Source organism: Pleurodeles waltl, chromosome 12 (assembly GCF_031143425.1).
Source record: "Pleurodeles waltl isolate 20211129_DDA chromosome 12, aPleWal1.hap1.20221129, whole genome shotgun sequence".
Classification (NCBI taxonomy): domain Eukaryota; kingdom Metazoa; phylum Chordata; class Amphibia; order Caudata; family Salamandridae; genus Pleurodeles; species Pleurodeles waltl.
Genome location: NC_090451.1, coordinates 79,651,639 through 79,669,776, shown reverse-complemented (window position 1 = coordinate 79,669,776; position 18,138 = coordinate 79,651,639). Strand labels below are relative to the sequence as shown.

Sequence of the window (18,138 nt, the reverse complement as noted above, 5' to 3'; positions counted from 1 at the left end):
TTTAATGATGTTGGTGCATTCCCGAAAATAGGAGAGCCCTGATGTCTCGAAAATGTGCAACAAAAAGACATTTATTATACTTGTTGAAGACAATGCTGTGATTATGTGAAGGACGCAAAATGAAATAAGTAGTAGTCTAAAAATATTGTGGAGCTAAGGTTCTCCTAATTATTCCTGCAAAACTAAGATCATGGCATTAAAACCATTGCCAGTGCCTAGGAGGTTGCCTATGATCACTGGACATACATACCCTTGGGAGTGTACTTTCATATGATGATCTGAGTATATGTTTTAAACACAAATTATGCTGGCATGATCATATAGACAAGGCAGCAATTACTCTCAAGAGAAAAAAAACAACACTGTACTGCTGCTTAGAGATTAAATTGACATTCTTCAAGTGCAATGCTACAGATATATAGGCAGAAGGCAGTTGCCGTCACAGTTTATAGAACTGAACTCTGGCGTGTAGGAAGCTGGCTATCTGTGTAGTATACAAATGTAAGGGGGCACCATGCAGATAGTCTGACCCTTATTGGCTGACAGGGGCTAAAATAATAATTCTAAATGCTCTTTTTTTGTGTAAGTGTTTGCAACAGGTAGGCTTATCACTTGTCGCGCACTCTAAGTCAGTAAGCAAGACACATTCAAAACAGAAATTCGACACCAGTTTATAAAAATTACACAGATTTTTATATCAATTTAGACGCCAAGTTCATCAGAATTGGGTGAGTACTTTTCGAGATATGAATTTTCATCGGTTTCAAAACTTCACAGTGCAATTTCTGGAGCCGTTGTGTTATCCTGTGGGTAAAAAACATACTGCATTCAGGTACTTGTCAGTGACAACATGTCATCCCTGACAGCACTGGGACATCTGAGTGCAGAGGTGTTTTTCAGCATTGGGTGCCCCTCTTAAGTCTATGGGGATGGCTCTGGTCACAAAGAAGCTTCAAGCTGGGATGGAGGGGGGCAGTCTGGGTGAACCCACAGGGGAGGCTTAGTTTTTGAGATGCTTGGGCATGTAGGGACACTGTTGGCCCACTTCTACTTGGGTTGTGGGGCTCAGGTGCAGTAGTGCTTTCAGGTGTTGGATTGCAGTGCAGGAGATACTCGTGGTTTGATGGGGCCTGTGGAAAGAGGCTGCAGGTGGCGACTGGGAGACCAGTCAGCCAAACCTAAGAGCTGCCCCAGCTTTGAAGGGCCTCAGGACTCCATGGGCACTGTTGACTCCCTTGGACTGTGGGGCTCAGTTGCAGAAGTATTTTGAGGCGTCTGGTAGCTGTGGTAAGAGGCTCCTCTGTTTCTTAGTTCTGCAGAAGAGGGTCAAAACAGGACAACTGGGTCACTCTGTATGTGGGTCTCACTGTCCCTAAAGTCCCTCGACGTGGAGGTCAGATTTTCTTGGCGTTGGTGCCCGGATTGGACAGAACAAGCCTTGACTACTGCAACTGCTCCGGTACCTAGAGCATTGGTGTTTTGGGGTTCCTGGAGGGGTCAGCATCTTGAAACTCACTGGAGAGACAGAGCTGGTCTCCTAAGCCTCGGAGACTTCTTCCTGGTAGCTTGCTTCCTTCATGGACCTGTTGATCAGCAACACGGTTGACCGGGCAGCTGCGTGTGCCTGTGGATGCAGGGGAGTAGCGCCTCTATTCAAGGGAGATCTGTCCTTATCATTGAGGTGCTGGGCAGTCCTCCAAGGGTTTTGGGGAAGAGTGTCTAGCCCTCGGCAAAGTTGGTCCCAGCAATTGTCGAAGCACAAGGAGCCTGACCGTGTTTTGCACCAATCTTTGGTGCAGATCTTCAGTTCTTGCTCTCCTGGGCCTCCTCCGTTCTTCCTCGTTTCTCAGTTGTCGAAGTCTTGATTTGATCTGCTTTTCTGGTGTTCTGGGTTCCCCTCAATGCTCAGTTTACGGGCAATAAGAGTACTTGTACTGCAGCACCAGCACTTTTCACAGAACTGGCTTGCCCACAATCTTTATGCCTGCTCCAGGTGATATTTGAGACGTCTGGCTGATTGTGAGAGAATACCCTCCTGACTCCAAAATAGTGACCTGATCATGGGGGTGGTGTGCTAAGTAATTTTATTGGCCTACTTTATGTGCAAAGCAGCAGCATTAGTGCTGTTGGTGCCTAAATGGTTTTGTTGTCCTATGCTGTGTAAAAGCCCTTACCCTTTGTAAGGGTAATGATAGAGATCTTAAATGTTGCCCTGCACCAAGATTCAGTGGGTAGATGGGTGGCTTCCACCTTTTTTTGTGTTGCCTCCTTTTTTTAAATCTCTATTCTGTTTATATTTTTGATTTATTCTGAACTTTAAACTATAATTTTTAATGTGTGCTTTTTTGTTGTGACTTTTTGCTGTGAACAACAAATACATTTCGACCATAGTTAACAATTATTTATAATCAGGCTCCTAAAAAGATGGGAAACACGAGAGACCCCAGAATCAACACCACAGAATATCTGTTCTTTTTCAATATGTGGAGAGCACGGAACCATTTGTGCATTCATGTCAAAATGCAGATTTCAGTTGCTCAGCAAAAATAAGTATATCTTGCACAGGGAACCAGTGTAGTGACCCTCTTTTTATTGTGGTTAATGGTAAAGGAGTGTGTCATGACATTATACAAAACAGTGAAATAAAAACATCATATTAGGTTTAAAAAATTTTAATAATAGTATCTTGCAAATGTTCAAATTCAGAATAAAGTTAGAAGGAACCCTGTAAAGTGTAAGCAGCACCGTACATAAGTGGACGACTGTAAATGTCAACACCTGGCATGCCATATTGGATTCGCAGGGTATACTGGATGAAAGGAACACATTTCTTTTAGTTAATAATAAACAAAAAAACAATCAATGAGAGTGTTTGCTATAGAACTCGGTGGCCCACTTGAGGAACTATTGGTCACACAGAAGCAAACCATGGGGCTTTTAGAGCAAAACTACATGTTCGATGGCATCTGTCGCTGTAGATACACATGTTCTGCATAGCTCGCCATCTGGTGTTGGGTCTGAGTGTTACAAGTTGTTTTTCTTCGAAGAAGTCTTTCGAGTCACGGGACCGAGTGACTCCTCCTTCTGTCTCCATTGCGCATGGGCGTCGACTCCATCTTCGATTGTTTTCTTTCCGCCATCGGGTTCGGACGTGTTCCTGTCGCTCCGAGTTTCGGAACGGAAAGTTAGTTAGTATCGGAAGATTTTCGTCGGTATTGTTGCGTTCGGGATCGGCGTAGTTAGAGTCAACACCGCATCGAAGATCGACACGCTCCGGTGCCCTTCGGGGTAGTTTTCGATCCCCCGTCGGGGCCTGGTCGGCCCGACCGCGTGTCGAACAACGTCGATGGAACGGACCCCGTTCCGTTTTTGTCCCAAATGCCACAACAAATACCCGTATACAGACCAACATTTGGTCTGTAACCTGTGCCTGTCGCCTGAGCACAGTGAAGAGACTTGCGAGGCCTGTCGTGCGTTCCGGTCCCGAAAGACACTCCGTGACCGTCGAGCCAGGAGACTTCAGATGGCGTCCACGCCGACAGCGCACCGAGAGTTCGAGGAACAAGAGGAAGAAGAAACCTTTTCGATCCACGAATCGGACTCCGAGGAATTCGACGATCAAAGAACCGTGAGTAAGACGTCGAAAACAACACAGAAGAAAAGTGACAAGGCCCAGGGGACGCCACTGCCACCAGGCCATGGCTCCACCCATAAATTCGGTGACCGACCATCGGCACCGAAAAAGGCCAAAACAGTGCCAAGATCGTCCGACTCCGGTCGAGACACCGGCACGCAGCCTTCTCGGGATCGAGAAAGTGCTGGAGAAAAGCAACGACACCGAGATAGCGGTGTAGAAGCGGCTCGACGCCGAGACAGCAGCACCGACGAAGATCGACGCCGAGAGGTTTCGACTCCAAAAAAGAAAAAAGCCACCTCGGAGCCGAAAAGAGATACAGGCTGGGTTTCGGTGCCGAAACAACCCGTAACCGACCCAGGTCCAGGCTCTTATACAGAGGAACAATCACTGTCCTCCCAGATGCGAAAGCATAGGTTTGAGGAAGAGCTGCAATCCACCGAAGTGGACCATACGCAAAAACGTATTTTCATACAGCAGGGAACAGGAAGAATAAGCACCCTTCCCCCTATTAGGAGAAAAAGGAGACTGGAGTTTCAAACAGACCAGGCGCCACAAACAAAAATGGTGAAAAAGGTGACTCCGCCACCCTCTCCTCCACCTGTAATTAACGTCTCACCAGCGCAAACTCCGTCACATTCCCCGGCTCACACCACCATGAGCCAAGGTGACCAGGATCAGGACGCTTGGGACTTATGACGCCCCAGTGTCGGACAACAGTCCAGAGGCATATCCAACGAAGCCCTCACCATCAGAAGACCGCTCAGCATACTCTCAAGTGGTGGCTAGAGCAGCACAATTCCACAACGTAAACCTCCACTCAGAACAAGTCGAGGATGACTTTTTATTCAACACCCTCTCCTCCACCCACAGCTCCTACCAAAGCCTGCCTATGCTGCCAAGTATGCTTCGGCACGCAAAGGAAATATTCAAGGAGCCGGTCAAAAGTAGGGCGATAACGCCAAGGGTGGAAAAGAAGTATAAGGCACCTCCTACAGACCCGGTTTTCATCACCACACAGCTGCCACCAGATTCCGTCGTAGTAGGGGCAGCTCGGAAAAGAGCCAACTCCCACACATCTGGGGATGCACCACCCCCAGATAAAGAGAGCCGCAAGTTCGATGCAGCTGGGAAAAGAGTCGCAGTACAAGCTGCAAACCAGTGGCGCATCGCTAACTCTCAAGCACTACTTGCGCGCTATGACAGAGCCCATTGGGATGAGATGCAACACCTCATCGAGCATCTTCCCAAGGAACTACAAAAGAGGGCAAAGCAGGTGGTTGAGGAAGGACAGAACATATCAAATAACCAGATACGATCTTCTATGGACGCTGCAGACACAGCTGCAAGAACAATTAATACATCTGTGACCATTAGAAGGCACGCATGGCTAAGAACGTCTGGGTTCAAACCAGAGATACAGCAGGCAGTGCTCAATATGCCCTTCAACGAAAAACAACTGTTCGGACCAGAAGTGGACACGGCAATCGAAAAACTTAAAAAAGACACTGACACTGCTAAAGCCATGAGCGCACTCTACTCCCCGCAGAGCAGAGGAACCTACAGCACCTTCCGCAAGACACCCTTTAGAGGGGGGTTTCGGGGTCAGGCCACACAAGCCAGCACCTCGCAGGCAACACCGTCCAGCTACCAGGGACAGTACAGGGGAGGCTTTCGGGGCCAATACAGAGGAGGGCAATTCCCTAGGAATAGAGGAAAATTTCAAAGCCCCAAAACCCCTACAACCAAGCAGTGACTCAGATGTCACTCACCCCCTCCACACAACACCAGTGGGGGGAAGAATAGGTCATTATTACAAAGCATGGGAGGAAATAACTACAGACACTTGGGTCTTAGCAATTATCCAACATGGTTATTGCATAGAATTCCTACAATTCCCTCCAAACATACCACCAAAAGCACAGAATTTATCAAAACAACATTCCGAACTTCTGGAAATAGAAGTTCAAGCACTATTGCAAAAGAATGCAATCGAATTAGTACCAAACACACACACAAACAAACACAGGAGTCTATTCACTGTACTTCTTAATACCAAAAAAGGACAAAACACTGAGACCAATCCTAGACCTCAGAATACTAAACACCTACATCAAATCAGACCACTTTCACATGGTCACGCTACAAGAAGTGTTACCATTGCTAAAACTACAGGACTACATGACAACCTTAGACCTCAAAGACGCGTATTTCCATATACCAATACATCCGTCGCACAGGAAATACCTACGGTTCGTATTCAAAGGAATACATTACCAATTCAAAGTATTGCCTTTTGGTTTAACAACCGCACCAAGAGTCTTTACAAAATGTCTAGCAGTAGTGGCTGCACACATCAGAAGGCAGCAAATACATGTATTCCCGTATCTAGACGACTGGCTAATCAAAACCAATTCACTAACAAAGTGCTTACAACACACAAATCAAATCATACAAACCCTCTACAAACTAGGCTTCACCGTCAACTTTGCAAAATCCAACATTTTGCCGTGCAAAGTACAACAATACCTGGGAGCCATAATAGACACAACAAAGGGAGTAGCCACTCCAAGTCCACAAAGAATTCAAAATTTCAACAAGATCATACAACGCATGTATCCAACACAAACAATACAAGCAAAGATGACATTACAACTCCTAGGCATGATGTCTTCATGCATAGCCATTGTCCCGAACGCAAGACTACACATGAGGCCCTTACAACAGTGCCTAGCATCACAATGGTCACAAGCACAGGGTCACCTTCTAGATCTGGTGTTAATAGACCGCCAAACTTATCTCTCGCTTCTATGGTGGAACAGTATAAATTTAAACAAAGGGCGGCCATTCCAAGACCCAGTGCCACAATGCGTAATAACAACAGATGCTTCCATGACAGGGTGGGGAGCACACCTCGATCAACACAGCATACAAGGACAATGGAACGTACATCAAACAAAACTGCATATAAATCACCTAGAAATGCTAGCAGTTTTTCAAGCATTAAGGGCTTTCCAACCAATTATAACTCACAAATACATTCTTGTCAAAACAGACAACATGACAACAATGTATTATCTAAACAAACAGGGGGGGGGACACACTCCACGCAGTTGAGCCTTCTAGCACAGAAGATATGGCGATGGGCAATTCACAACCACATTCGCCTAATAGCGCAGTTTATTCCAGGGATCCAGAATCAACTTGCAGACAATCTCTCTCGAGATCACCAACAGGTCCACGAATGGGAAATTCATCCCCAAATTCTAAACACTTACTTCAGACTCTGGGGAACACCTCAAATAGACTTGTTTGCAACAAGAGAGAACGCAAAATGCCAAAACTTCGCATCCAGATACCCACACAGGCAGTCCCAAGGCAATGCCCGATGGATGAACTGGTCAGGGATATTTGCCTACGCTTTTCCTCCTCTCCCTCTCCTTCCTTATCTGGTAAACAAATTGAGTCAAAACAAACTCAAACTCATTTTAATAGCACCAACTTGGGCAAGGCAACCCTGGTACACAACGCTGCTAGACCTATCAGTAGTGCCCCACATCAAATTGCCCAACAGGCCGGATCTGTTAACACAACACAACCAACAGATCAGACATCCAGATCCAGCATCTCTGAATCTAGCAATCTGGCTCCTGAAATCCTAGAATTCGGACACTTACAACTTACTCAAGAATGTATGGACGTCATAAAGCAAGCCAGACGGCCGTCCACTAGGCACTGCTATGCAAGTAAATGGAAGAGGTTTGTCTGCTACTGCCATCATAATCAGATCCAACCTTTACACGCAACTCCAAAGGACGTAGTGGGTTACTTGCTTCACTTACAAAAATCTAATCTAGCCTTCTCTGCCATTAAAATACACCTTGCGGCAATATCTGCATACCTGCAGACTACCTATTCAACTTCCCTATATAGGATACCAGTCATTAAAGCATTCATGGAAGGCCTTAAAAGAATTATACCACCAAGAACACCACCTGTTCCTTCATGGAACTTAAATGTTGTCTTAACAAGACTCATGGGTCCACCCTTTGAACCCATGCACTCTTGCGAAATACAGTTCCTAACCTGGAAGGTTGCATTTCTCATCGCCATTACATCTCTAAGAAGAGTAAGCGAAATTCAGGCGTTTACAATACAAGAACCTTTTATACAACTACACAAAAATAAAGTCGTCCTAAGGACTAATCCTAAATTTTTACCAAAGGTTATTTCACCGTTCCACCTAAATCAAACAGTGGAACTACCAGTGTTCTTCCCACAGCCAGATTCCGTAGCTGAGAGGGCACTACATACATTAGATGTCAAAAGAGCATTAATGTACTACATAGACAGAACGAAAAACATCAGAAAGAATAAACAACTATTTTTTGCATTCCAAAATCCTCATGCAGGAAACCAAATATCAAAACAAGGTATAGCCAGATGGATAGTTAAATGCATCCAAATCTGCTACCTTAAAGCAAAACAACAACTGCCCATTACACCAAGGGCACATTCAACCAGAAAAAAAGGTGCTACCATGGCCTTTCTAGGAAACATCCCAATGCAAGAAATATGTAAGGCAGCCACATGGTCTACGCCACACACGTTCACCAAGCACTACTGTGTAGACGTGTTATCCGCACAGCAAGCCACAGTAGGTCAAGCCGTGTTAAGAACATTATTTCAAACCACTTCCATTCCTACAGGCTGAGCCACCGCTTTTGGGGAGATAACTGCTTACTAGTCTATGCAGAACATGTGTATCTACAGCGACAGATGCCATCGAACTGAAAATGTCACTTACCCAGTGTACATCTGTTCGTGGCATCAGTCGCTGGAGATTCACATGTGCCTACCCACCTCCCCGGGAGCCTGTAGCAGTTTGGAAGTTAGCTTCAACTTTGTACATTGGTATATATATTATTTTAACCTTAAATAGGTACATACTTAGTCACTCCATTGCATGGGCACTATTACTACAACACAACTCCTACCTCACCCTCTGCGGGGAAAACAATCGAAGATGGAGTCGACGCCCATGCGCAATGGATACAGAAGGAGGAGTCACTCGGTCCCGTGACTCGAAAGACTTCTTCGAAGAAAAACAACTTGTAACACTCCGACCCAACACCAGATGGCGAGCTATGCAGAACATGTGAATCTCCAGCGACTGATGCCACGAACAGATGTACACTGGGTAAGTGACATTTTCATTTAAGAATCATTTGAGAGATTGAGTCAGGGCAGCCATTTAGAACAATACACAAAAGCAGCAAGCAAACTCCATGTTGTTGTATGTGAAAAAGCTGCAAATGATGGGCATTAAATTGTGCTCCTGAAAACCCTCTTGAGTGATTAGTGCCCTATACAAATCAAAATAACATGCCTAATAGCCAACAGCACAAGTTCAAACAAATTCCAATATTGAATCGCCTATAACACATGCAGCACTTATTTTGCAAGTTGAGGAGTTGCAGGACATGTTTTATGTAAGTGTGTTCTCCATTTTCCCTGAAAGCTAAATGGGTTATTGAACCTGTAGGGTGTTTGAAAGTAAAGTGGATCTTGACAGCACAAATTGATTGAATTTGTATTATTAATTTTTTTTTTTTTCTCTTTTTTTTATTTATTTTTTTAAATACTTTTGAGAACACTTTTCAGCAGCAGCGCTCCACACATTTCTGGGTAAAAGGAAATTTAAGAACAGGAAAACATCTAAGGTGTCACAGTAGTTCTGTTTCAGGGACCTTGATGGTACCAAGAAATGTTACAAACTTAAGAAAAATCCATTACTAGTGTTGGAGATTTCATATTCTTTTGGGAAGTGATCAAAACAATGAGTTGCAGGTTGATTTATATTGGGGGGGAGGGGGGGAGAAATGTGTATCTCTACTACCTGTAGGGTGGTTTTATCAAGTCCTTGTGACAACGTGCGTTTGAGAAAAGTAGGGACCTTTTACTTTACCAAAAGGCAGGCTGATGCCATGCAGCTTCAGGCTCTCATATTTGAGTTGAACATTTCATGGGTGCTAACTGAAGTCCAGCAAAATTACAAAATTTAAAGTTACCTCTGAAACAAATGAAGTTTTTTTTAAACCTGGTCACTATAAGCAAGAGTCTCGATGTTGAGGCCTAATATTCTTGTTAAAATACAGATGAACTTAAGTGTTCAGCACAAAGCCTTAAACAATTTGGAACTTGCTAGGAGTTGTGAATATTCCTTTCAGCAAGAACAACAAACCTTTTGAGCATCCTTACTAATTAATATACTGTTAAGTGGTCCACAGTGGAAATTCTGGTCAAAAGTATCCATGGCAGCAGTTAAATTTCCACTACTGATTAAATGTTTCTGATAGATTACTTTATCTGCAGATTTCTTACCTTTTGAATTTCCCAGGCATCAGATCCGGAAACTTTTGTGCGAGCAGTACCCCTGAGTGCCTTTGGGTGGCTTGATTTGGTTCTGTGTGGCGTCGCAATCACCTATATAGGTGCCACCCAGGTGCGCGGACATCAGTTCTTTTCTTTCTGTGCCAGTTAGCACTGATCCGGAGAACAGTTACTGAATCAGTCTCTTTTTGGCAAGCTTTTTTCAACATTTTGTCGAATATTTTTGAAGTGTGTCAAGAAATGTCATCAAGAACGTTAAGGTTTAGGCTGTGTGGCGCCTGTCACCACGCCATGTCCGTCATAGACCTGCACTTGGTGTGCTTATGGTGTCTCGAGCACAATCATGACTCGAAGTCAAGCTCAGACTGCTGGCCATGGCGTTGAAAGCTTTGAGGGAGCGGCTCCTGAAGCTGCTTGCGGTCCCAGTGGTCAAAACCAGTTAGTGTGACTCCTAGGAGGTCTTGGCCCTGATGAAAAAGGTCACGGGACTGCTCCAAGAACCCCAACTCCTCTTCCTCACACTGAACGTCCTCGAGACCCTCTGGGAAGGTAACACAAGAAGAATTGTAAATGGACTTCGGCTTCACCTCGTCCGTCAGCGGACGAGTGAGGAAAATCGGTGTTCCAGGCACGGTTCTCCAAAGCCGTTGCCAGGTCCGACTTCGCACCTCCCCCTGTTTCCAGGAGCCAGAGCGACCCCCACTCACATAAGGGATTTTTACGAGGCCATGAGCCACATATTCGAGCAGGCTGACTCCTCCCAAGTGCCTTCAGGCCCCGTGGGGTTGGAGTAAGCCACATCAGGTCTCGTGCTGACAGCTCCTGCCTCGCCTCTATTGGGGTCTCACGGATTGGCGCCGGTTAACCCAACTTGACCTTCTCTGATGCTCCCGGTGCCATCGGTACCCACCGGCAGCACCAGCCCCATTCTCCTTCAGAGCACTCTTGAGTCAGAACCGCGTCATTGGACGCATATTCCGGCGCCAAGAGGGCCCACTAGCGCTAAGTGGTTGCCTGACCGTATTTTGTAGCAGGCATGGGAAAGGGTGGGGGGGCCACTGGACCCTTTAGAATACCAGTTACACACCCGTAGTGAAACTTTGGACGGTATGAGGGACTATGAGATGCCAGTGGACAGGACATATCTCCAGATACTAGCTTGCTCTCTTCCCCCCCAACCATGGCTCCTGAAGAGGGGGCAGCTCATGCAGTGGTGGCAAAGAGGGCAGCGGAGATCCTTGACCTCAAGCTTCCCTCAGTAGCAGTCAAGACTAATCTCTTGACAGAAGTGCTTTAGCCTGGGGCTCCTTCATTCAAACCCCCATTGTCCTTTGTGAAAGCACTGACTTGTTCCAAGCCCAGCACAGGGGCTCCTGTAAATAGGACAGTTACCTGTCGCCATTGCCCTGATCCGGGTTACCAAAGTTTCCTCACCCAACACCCCACCCCAGAGGGCTTGGTAGTCCAAGCCTCAACTTCCTATGGTGCGTTTCCTGCTGCTCCCCCGGACATGGAATCCAAGAGGCTGGATAACTTAGGCAAGAAAATGTTTTATTTCTCCATCCTTGCATTACAGTCAGTGAACAGTACATGCCTGTTGGGCCATTATTCCCTTACTTTGTGGGATACAGTTGCACAAGTGCTGTCACAGGTCCCTGAGGAGGCCCGGGCCATCCTCTCCCAAACAGTGAAAGACGGCAAAGATGCAACACAATTCACCATTAGGGGTGGTTTGGATACATCTGACTTGCTGCGCAGAGCGGTTTCCTCAACCATGACCTTGAGGCACCACACCTGGCTGAGAACATCTGGCTTTTTAGGTGATGTCCAGGCTAAACACATGGACATGCCCAGCTGAAGCGCTTCAAAGGCCAAGTCCTTGCACCTCTCAGTGACACCTCACCCACAGTCTGCCTTTTATATCTTTAGTGGCTATGGAAGGGGCATGCCACTGCACCAGCCCTGTGCCCTCCATCATCCTGTGCAAGCTTTCCAAGCTTTGCAAGGACATGGTGCATTCGGGCCCTATGAGTCTGGTAGTCAGAAGTCATCCACCACCAACCCCCTGACATCTGCAACCTCTATCCTAGTTTAGTTCTGCAAGACTATGGGTGTCCAGTCGGAGGGAAAATCCAACATCATCTCCACTGGCAGTTCATTACATGGGACAAATGGGACTTGTAAATCATTCATAGTGGCTACTCTCTCTCTCTAATCTTTCTCTCCCCCACTAGCACAGGAACGGCTGGCAGAGGATCATCTGTCTTTGCTCCGAGAGGAAGTTACAGCTGTCTTGGCCAAGGGGAGGTATAGAGAGGGTTCCAATATCAGATGTAGGCAGTGGTTGTTATCCTGATTCTTTTTGATTCCCAAGAAGAAAAAGGATCTCTTCCCTATTCTAGACCTCTGAACATCAGTCTCTTCCTCGAAAAGGAGAAGTTCAAGATGCTCACCTTTGGCTCCAGTCTTGTCTGCCCTAGACCAAGGAGACTGGTTGGTAGTGTTGGAGTTGCATTATATGGTTTTTCACATCCCCATGCTGCCTGCCCACAAATGTTACCCGCGGTTCAAGGTAGGCCACAAGCACTTTCAGTTCACCGTACTCCCCTTTGGCCTTACCAGCTCCCCTCAGGTGTTCACCAAAGTAATGGTGGTTGTTGCAGCTCATCTGCGCAGGGGAGGGGTTCCTGTCTTCCTCTACCTTGACGACTGGCTGTTGAAGGCAGACTTGCCCCTAGCTGTTGTCTACCACCTTCAGACTACAGTGGACCTCCCGTATTTTTTGGGGTTAACTATAAACGTGCCAAAGTCACACCTGACTCCTTCTCAGATGTTCCCTTTTATCCAAGCAATTCTGGACATAGTGCAGTTTCGTGCTTATCCTTCCGAGCAGCGAGTCCAGTATATTCAGGCTATAATATTGATGTTTCAGCCTCTGTCCTGGATTTCGGTGAGAATGACTGAGGCTGCTAGTCGTCATCGTCTCCCGCATCCTGCTGGTGAATCATGCCAAATGGCATATGCAGGCTCTGTAGTAGGACCTGAAGTTCCAGTGGGCGCAGCATCAGAGGTATCTCTCCAACATGGTCCAGATCTCAGAGGGAACTATAGTTGACCTGCAGTGATGGCTGATGAACGGTGATTGAGTCAAAAGCTGCCTCCCTTCCCCAAACAGATCTGACAGTAGTGACAAATTTGTCACTCCTGGGATGGGGCGGCCATCTGGGAGAGGTGGAGATCAGAGGGCTCTGGTCTCTGGCGGAATCTGGACTCCACATCAACTTGCTGGAGCTGTGTGCGATCTGGTTAGCATTGAAAGCATTTCTTCTCTCTGTCAAAGGGACGTTGCTGCAGGCATTCACGGACTACACCCCTGCCATGTAGGTACTGCAACAAGCAGGGCGGGGTAGGGTTGTGGACCCTTTGTCAAGAGACCCTGTGTCTCTTGAGATGGCTGGATTAGCAGGGCATAACCCTGGTGGTTCAACACCTGGCAGGTTTTCTGAATGCCAGGGCGGACTAACTCAGCCGTTGATGCCTAGCAGATCATGAGTGGTGTCCCTATTTGGAGGTGGCTCAAGGACTCTTTCAGCTATGGAGAAAGCCTTGGTTAGATCGGTTTGCCTCCGAAGAGAATGCGCAATGTCAGCAGTTTTGCGCGTTGGAGTTTCCAAGGCGGCTATTGTTTGGAGATGCTTTTTGTCTCAATTGGAGTTCGGGCCTCCTGAACGCCTTTCCGCCCATACCATTTCTGCCCAGAGTTTCCAAGAAGATCAGAAACAACCGGGCCCAAGTTATCCTTGTGGGTCCAGACTGGGCACAGGGAGTCTGGTATCCTGAGCTTCTGAAAATGAGCATCGATACTCCGATCAGGCTGCCCCTTCAGGAGGCTCTTCTGTCACAGCAGCAGGGGACGGTTCTGCACCTGAACCTGCCAACTCTCCACCTTCTTGCATGGAGATGGAGTGGTGACAGTTGATAGCTTTTGACCTTCCTCTTGAAGTCTGTAACATTTTCTTGGCAGCCAGGCCTTACTCCACTAAAAACAGTATACACCTGCTGATAACAAAAATTTATAAAATATTCTACTGAAAAGTTGATCGACCCTCATTCTGCCTCTCTTTCTGATATTCTTTTCTTCGTTCTTACCCTTGTCCAGAAGGGCTCTGCTCTGGACACTCTTAATGGTTATCTCTGTGGTCCGTCTGCCTTCCTGCGGCTACCTGACCAACCCTCCTTTATTTATGTTCTCTATTGTAAATAGGATTCTCAAAGGGCTTGTACATATGTTTCCCGCTACACCCTTTATCATGCCTCAGTGGGATCTGAATTTAGTTCTCACATATCTCATGCGTGCTCCCTTCGAGCCTCTGCACAATTGTCCCCTCTGGCTGCTTACCATAAAGACAGCCTTCCTAGTGTTAATAACATCTGCCCGGAGGGTGATTGAGCTCCAAGCCTCCTTATCTACCTGTGTTCCCAGAAAAATTGGTGCTCCGCACCAGGGTCTTTTTCCTGCCAAAGGTGGCAACCGCATTCCATCTTGGGCAGTCTATCACCCTGTCCACCTTTTTATGCTCCTCCACATCCCTCTAAAGAAGAGGAGTGACTCCACCATCTGGCCACCTGAAGAGAATTGTTGTTAGACCTTGACTGCACAAAAGAGTTCCAGGTGGATGACCAACTCTTTGTGCACTAAGTAGGAGCTAAAAAATGTTTGGGCAGTACAGAAACAACCCATTTCACGCTGGGCCGTTCTCTGTATCAAGATTTGCTATGCCCTGGCTAAAAGCAGCCTCCTGAGGGCGTAAGGGCCCATTTTACCAGAGGAAAAGGTACGACCACGGCATTAGATCATAGAGTTCCAGTCCTGGACATCTGCCGGGCAGCAACATGGGCATTCCTGCACACATTTTTTCAAACACTACTGCCTGGATAGTCGGGTCCATAGGGATGGCCATTTTGTCCGTATGGTCCTGCAGGAATTTCTAGGCTAGAAAATTTGTCCACAGTCCACTGCCAGGGGGATATGGCTAGAAATCTATTCAAAGGTAAAGAATTTCCAGCTAGAAGTCCCTGTCAGATGAACAAGTTACCCTTGGTAGCGCATAATCAGGTAGACTGTCTAGCTGCAGATTCCTTACACCCACCCTTGCATTCCCGCTCTGCGGACCGACTTCTAGGAGTAAGGTTAATCCCTTTCAGATCCCTAGTTTGGACACACATTGGTCACCTCACCTCATGGCTCTGTGCTCCTGGCGTGGAAAGTTGTGAAAAGTAAATGACGTCCGCATGCCTGGGTGGCGCCTACATAGGTGACCACGATGTCGCTTCCGGCAATGATGGCGATGATGCTGTGCGGAACCAAACAAAGCCACCTGATAGCAGGAAGGGGTACTGCTCACGCAAAAGTCTCCAGATACAGTCTGATGCCTGGAAAATTCAAAGGTAAGGAATCTGCAGCTAGAGATAGTCTTCACAAGATTATTCACTACCGAAGCCAAGTAACTTGTTCTTTTACTCAGGTTTTTTTTAAACATCAGAGGTGAATGGTGTCCTTTTCACCACCTAAATTAATCAAACTGTGGGTTTCAACTATTGACATTTCAGAATCAAAATTTGATATGTGGCTTCTATCCTTGATGTTTCCATGTCCATTTGTTCAAGATTTATATTCTAGTTTCCGCTTTCAACACCACATCACTAAACATTTGAATAAGTCTCACCCCATGGGCCAATTTCAAACCTAAAAACTCCCAGTCCTCTTCAGCATGTGTTCTTTTAAATCAAGCCATCAAAATTCCTTCGGTTACAGCAGTGCTTTCTTTCGAAGCAACAGTATAGTTATTGTTACATTGATAAGTTCAATGTCTCCGATTTTGACTCTGAAGATAGTATATATACCTGTTTGACTAGAATCATGGTGCAACAGGTGAAAACCATGATTATGATTGTTGCACAACTCTCAGACCCCATTCCGTGGGGTGGGGTTTGCCACTGGTGTTCTGGTGTCTTTTGGCTCTGCAACCGTGGCTATGTACAACCCTTTCCGCATGTGACTCCCAGGTGAGCAGTAGTGTGCAGTCTTAGGCTTCACAGGCAGGAAGCATAGTTTGCAACAGCTCAGAACGCGACCAACCAACAGAGACAATGTATTGAGCAGCCCAGTGCTAACCTTTTAAGTAAAGGAAAATACTTTAATCTCAGTGTTAACTAAATACTATACCGGTAAAAGGTGGTTTGGTTATAGGATTGGATACCCTCTACAGAATTAAATTAAATGCTGATATCGCTATGATGACTGCTTTCTCCGCCTTCTCTCTTGTGTGACTTGAGTACAATTATGGCTACTGGCATAATGTAAGCACCAGCGCAGCTCACAAGTGAGTACCCCAGTGATCGTTCCGTTGGTCAGTTCGGTTGTCGTTGCCCAACCAGTCAATAACCAGCAAACGTTAGTGTAGCAGGAGAAGTTTCGCTCTGCTCACGTTCAGACAGTCTGTTTGTGCAGCTACATACCATGTTACCTGCTTGGTAATACTGGTGAGCCTGAGACATGTTGGTGTGATCGGCATCTTCATACTAATGAGCTTTGGTGGGGGTGTGGGAGACCACAAATGGGGGTCTAGCCCATTTTCTGAGTCATGGGTGTTGGGAAAAGTTCTTGTGGAATTCTCTGCTACTGTGACCTTCAGACTAACACAGGAGGGCAATTGACTTTGGCAGTTGTAGCCCCCGAGACTGATGCAGTGGGCACTCCTTTTCAGTAGTTGCAGCCTTGGAGGTTGATGCAGGCGGAGACTCTTATTTGGCAGGTGTGGGCCAGGAGGCCAATGCAGCTACTCGTTTTGTGATGGCAGCCCTCTATATTTATGGTTACAACGTTGGACCGCACAATTACAACTTGCCTAATACTTCTTTATGCAGCTCATGGTGAGAACACTACGTGAAAGCAGGCACTTTTTGCCAACTATTGTCAGAATTGGCTCCACTGTCTCAACAGTCAGCTACTTCTGTGTGCCCCACACATTGAAATATGCAGGGCTTCTCCTCCTGAACATTCCTTCCTCCTGAAGGGCCACTGTCTCTTTCCCTATCTGAGAATGGAGACAGGCTTCCAGGCACTTATGCAGACCTTCTTATCTCCAGCAAGTTGCAGACTAGCTGAATGCCAGTCAGACACAAACCCTGGCTACAGAACTGTCCCCCGAGGTCTCATGAAACCTCCTTTCCCTGGTTGTGAAGAACTTGGAACCTCATGAGTGATTTGGATCCCACTTCTACATGTATTGTTTGGGGCATGTGTGGCTGTAGATACACATGGTTAGCGTAATTGTGCCATCTAGTGTTGGGCTTGGAGGTGTGCAAGTTGATTTTCCTCGAAGAAATTCTTGAGTGACTCTTCCTCTTGCTGATAATGCACATGGGCATCAACTTCATTGTTAGATTGCTTTCTTCTGCCATCAGGGTCAGACGGGTGCTCCTCTCCTCTGTCTCCACACCTTCATTTCCTAGTTTAGGCCTAATCTCTGTATTAGTTTTGATCTCAGCCAATACTTGATCCTTCAGTTGTTTACCAATGTCTGTCTTGTCAGGGCGACTTGGCTAGACTACGCTCCACTTGGGCTTCTGCCCTTTTGCGGGACACTTCCACTTCAATAACCCCTTCACCATGTCCGTTTGATGATGTAATGGAGGCCCTTTCGGTTCTGCCCTTCCTGCCACGTGAGATTTTGACGCACCAGCCAACATCTGGTGTGTAACTTGTGCCTTTCGCCAGACCATCAGGAAGCCACATGCAAGACTTGCAAATCATTCTGGTCCAAGAAGATGCTGTGGGCTCGATGACTGACTCTATGTCCACACACACTGCAGATACCGGCCATCTTCGGACCTACAGGAGGAGAGTTACGTCCAGGGGTGGGCAGCAGATGAGGGCCCCTCTCACAAGGACAGCTCAAGGTATGAGCTTGAGATGCAAGACCTCACACTGGGACAAACTGTAAGTACAGAACCCTCTCCATCCCGGCACCAGCAGGTCGTCTCCAAGGGCTGTATATATATACACCAAGGACCGAACAAAGTCTTCCGTTGGGCTGCCACTGCCTCTG

General features: G+C 46.7%; 1 protein-coding gene across 2 annotated transcripts in view; it reads left to right on the top strand.

Moving 5' to 3' along the window:
- Positions 1–18,138, top strand: part of BTBD2 (BTB domain containing 2) — a 127,704-nt gene that overhangs the window by 85,197 nt on the left and 24,369 nt on the right. The gene's annotated exons all lie outside the window — the stretch shown is intronic.